Genomic DNA, 4,992 nt, shown 5'->3' with positions numbered 1-4,992 from the left:
AAAAGCAAATGTTTATAAGTAAATATAACAATAGGTATTATCATTAAAAATAAAATACGAAACTTAAAACTATACTAGTAGATAAATACAATTTTCCCTAGCATTTTCGTGATAAATGTTAATGTACATCAACTTCATGTGTTTAATGTATTTATACAATAAATATAAATAAAGGTTTTAAGCTTTAATTACATTTTATCACCTATATGATATGCGATCAAATGTATTTGTTATGAATAAGGACATATGTTTCATCTTACCACAGCCATGGGCTATTAGTAACCACACATAATTTTGTATAATAAAGGATCTTTGTTTTTAATAGAATAAAGTATTAACACTCCCTTTTAAATACATTTGAAGTTAGGTGTCCTATCTTACCCAGATTAAACGTTAATAAAAGTTTACAAAAGTAAAATACAATATTGGGTGTCAAGCTCCCTAACTGAACAGTGAACTGATCCATACCTATAATACTACTAAGTGAGTAAAAATTTGAGAATGATTATAAAAGTTATGAGACAAAAATTAGATGGATAGAATAAAATTGCAAAATTAAACACATAAAAAAAAATAACAAAATGCACGTACTTTTTATTTCTAGAAATAAAATAATAAACAATGTTTAATACGTCATATTATTTGATAAATTTATAATATTGTACCTAATGATTCACAGTGTAAAAATTAATATATTATAGGGTGATGACCTAATATTTTCCATCTAAAAATATTTCATAACGTAGGATTTTGCATCAACTTACAGAAGAGAGTTGAAGGCTTGTGTGATTTCAATTTATGTTAATGATATAGCAGTTTATTCAAGCTGCACCAATATTTAATATAATGTTATTCATAAGTTATTACAGCAATTATGAAAAAAAAGTGGACAGGACTCCTGTTTTTATTTTTAGCTTATTCTTGCCTTATCAAGAAAAAAACATATCTTGCCATTTCTAGCTTTTTTTCATAACACTAATGCTTATTTTAGTAGTTCAGTTATGGCAACACTGGACAGGAGGGTGCCACTCTGCTGTCCATTGTTTGTCGAATATGTCATTGAAATGGATGTTAAGTTTGAACTCAATAATAAACCATTGTATAAGAAAACAATTCAGCGCGGGGACGGTGTTTCAGCTTAGCACACATGTATAAATGTTAACTTTACTAATTAAAAAAAAAAAAATAATACAAATCAAAAATATCTCAAGGCTATAATTATACCATTACTTTCCGGTAAATTTATTTTTTCTTAAAGGTTCAAGAACATGTGGGGTATCTTCTGTACATTTTATTTATGTAAGTTAAGAAAATAATTTTTTGTAAGAATTTCTAACTGAAAAATAATTAGCAAACTGTCAAGGTTTTGATGAAATTTGTCAACATTAAAAATCTAAACGCTCGAGTAAGCTCCTGTACTCCAGGTCTCCTTTTGAGCAGTAATTTCTTCTAATAATTTAGAACGGACTTTTAAAGAAGTTTATTTTCAAACTCTGTAATATCTATACTGAATATTTATAATATACCATTATCGGCAAGACCACCAGCCAGTTATGCATAACCTCAGTCTTCTCCCCTTAGTATATAGTAGAGTCGAGCCTAACGTATTATTTTCAAGTATATTAATTATTGGACGTATTGATACTCTCACTCTAGTCTCCAAAATACATTTTAAAACCATTTTTTACAAAACAGAACTGATAACGTACTTGCTGACTCTGGAATAAAATTAAAACTATAGTTATTAATAACAAAATATTCATAATTTTTTTCTGCTATAAGGTCAGATGTTTATCTAAAATTTATAAACAAGTCGTTTAAGACCAATATCTATTGAAATTTAATTATAATAAGCTAACATTATTTTTTAAGAATTCTGAAAATTAAATATAAGTCCTTAAAAACACATGGGCTATCTAAATTATATTTTATATAATATATATACAATAAACTGTATATGTTATTTAATAACTATTATTAAACTATTATTAAAAATAAAAATAACTTACTGTATACGACTGTTAGAAAGAAAATACACGGTAATAATTTAAAAGGATAATTATTTATTTACTTTATTTACAGCATAAATTACGGGCATGTGCCCAATTTACAATTAATATTTAAGTAACATAATAATGATTCCTAGTGTGATATATAATGGATATTGTTGATAAAAATAATTGGTAGTTTTAAGATAATAAAAATGAGGGATCAGAATTGGCCAGAAACATACAGTGCCGAAGTGGTTCATTTAAACCATAATTAGCGGAGGCGGTTGTAAAATTAAAAGTGATATGTTGATGAGTGAAACGAAGAGGGAAATTTATAGAAATAAGGAGAGTAGGTGAGGTCAACATAATATATTTGATACTTAGCACAAGGTGTTAGGAATAGAGAGAGACTAAGAGTTCAAGTATTAGCTCAACACTCACTTTACTAAGATAAGAGAACATCAAGTCTAAAATAGAATTATGACAATTAAATAATTCTATTTTAGACTAATTGTACTGCAAGAAGCCTGACAGAGCAAATCATTCGGGATTCCAGGGAACTCTGAGTTCAGCACAGGAACTATATTGGAGACCATCATTATATTATAATTATACAATATTCGTAAAACATTAATATTAAAGATGTCAATAAATTCAATACAAATAGCTAAGTACCTAGTAGACCAACTTTGAAATGTAACAGTTTTTGGTTGAAAAAAAACAAATTCAAATTTGATATTATTTGTATTCTAATTTTCTAACATGTTTAAGGAATATGGAATAAAAAAAAAAAAGCATTTTGTAACAAGTAATAGAATACCTACTCAAAATCTTTGAACTTATCAAATATACTGAAAGCGATATCGGAATTGTAATGAAAAACCAAGTCTGAAAAATATAATCATATAACTACACACAATATGACTGATAACTAAGTAACTATCCATTCAGGAAAGGTACCAGACTCACTCTTACCAAAAATATATAGCTGTTATAACATCAAATGAGTGTTCCAGATTTAAAGGCTTATTTATATGACTACTAAATAATTAAAAAAATAATTTTTAGAAATAAAAAAACTATTTTTTATGTAAATTATATATTAAGAAACGTTCAAACAAAAACGAGTTATAAAGATCCATTATATAAAAATTTAAAAAATGTTTCATACCTTCAGCTGTATAAAAAAGGAAAATTAATAGTAACCATATTAATACCATATCATATTATTTGTCTAAAAATATTAAATCAAAGGCCCAAGAAAAAATAAGTACTGTCAAATATTAACACAATAAATATTATTGTTGTAATATACTTTATATAAAAATTAAATATCAATAAAATATAATAATTAATCATCATGACATCATAATAAACTAATAAAACAACAATAATATTATATTATATCTACCTATATACTAAAATATATTATAAAATTATGTGGATATGAGCTTTTAAGTCATCCAAGTATTAAAAATTTCGTGGGCTTGGAACCAAAAGGTATGCTATCTAGAATTATAAAATTCTTCAGGAGTGCAATTTATAGCTTGTATAACTGTTGTTGTGAACCCCTGAATAGTATTATATTATATTATGTTCATAGTATAAGAATAGTGTGTTGGTCGACGGCTCGTCGACAGGAATCCGCTGACTAGGCGAGTCGGCGTCCGGCGGGGCCGTAGGCTGACGCACAGGGAGGAGGTTAGTCAGTCGCATTAGAACAGAGCATTATACTTAACGTATGTTTTAAGAAGAGCATTTTATAACATTTTTGTACAACTAGTAAGTGTTAACCGTAATAAAACCTAATTAATTAATAACAATCTAATCGTGCATCAATTTATTTGTGTTGGAACCCCGGTTCCATAACATTTTTGGTGGCAGCGGTGGGATACGTTACAGTATACACTACCACGTTCGACTAGTGATATTTTATTAATAATAATATAGTGTGGTTAAGGCGCTAGCCAACATTTTTACTAAGTGCAAATAATATTTCAAAGAGCATTCAGAACATTCAGAACATCGGACCAACAGAGCATTCAGAACATTCAGAAGAAAAAAAAAAAAGAAAATAATAAAAGATACAGAACATCGCAGACAATTTGGTACGTATAAAGTGCGTAATAAAAAGTCATAATACACGCGCCGCCGTCGCCGCCGTGTCGATAGTGCTGCCGAACCGGGCGACACTTACGCACGCACACGCATTTACCGTGTATGCGAAACCAAACGTCTGTGCCGCCGTCGCGTAATAATAATAATCGGTCGGGTATACGTTAGTATACGTGAGAGACCGAGCCGCCGCGTCGTGTCGATATTTCCAACGTTGTTGTAAGCACCTCCGCCGCGAGCTCATCGCCGACGTCAACGCTTACCAAGGTTAAAAAAAATATTGCCGCACGTGACGTCACTACGTCGCCGCCGTAGTAGCCGACCGTGACGTCACTTCGCCACAACAGTGGTAGCCGCCGCCGTCGTGGTTGCCGCCGTCGTAGTAGCTGCCGCCGTAACAGCTGACGCCCGTGTTGTAAACAAGCGAACAAAACAGCTAGACGGTACACTATTACGGAAATTTTAATTAAACACGCGACGCAACCAAAGACAGAAAATCCAGAACATCACTGAAGAGAAACCCATTATTATTAGTGGTCCCCGCGCATAGCTGTTTCATAGCTACTTCGTTACATCAAGCGCAGACGAAAAGGACGATTCCAGAGCATTCCAAATTCAATCAGAGCCGTTACGAGCATTCCAGTCAATCCGAGTCGGACCACTGCCCCAATCCGAGCGGAACATCGCAGTCACCGTGAACCGATTCGCGGTATTGTGAGTAAAAAAAAAAAAAAAAACAATATATATTTGTGTTATTTATTTTTTTTTTATAAATTATTAATTTACTCTAAGCATTGTAAGAAAATTTTACTTTAATTCTCTATATAGTTATAGTAGCTTTGATAAAGGGTAAGAATATTTATTCGCACATTTAGAGGGAATTGTT

The sequence above is a fragment of the Acyrthosiphon pisum genome, chromosome A2 (assembly GCF_005508785.2).
Source record: "Acyrthosiphon pisum isolate AL4f chromosome A2, pea_aphid_22Mar2018_4r6ur, whole genome shotgun sequence".
NCBI lineage: Eukaryota > Metazoa > Arthropoda > Insecta > Hemiptera > Aphididae > Acyrthosiphon > Acyrthosiphon pisum.
Note: the sequence above shows the minus strand (reverse complement) of the source record.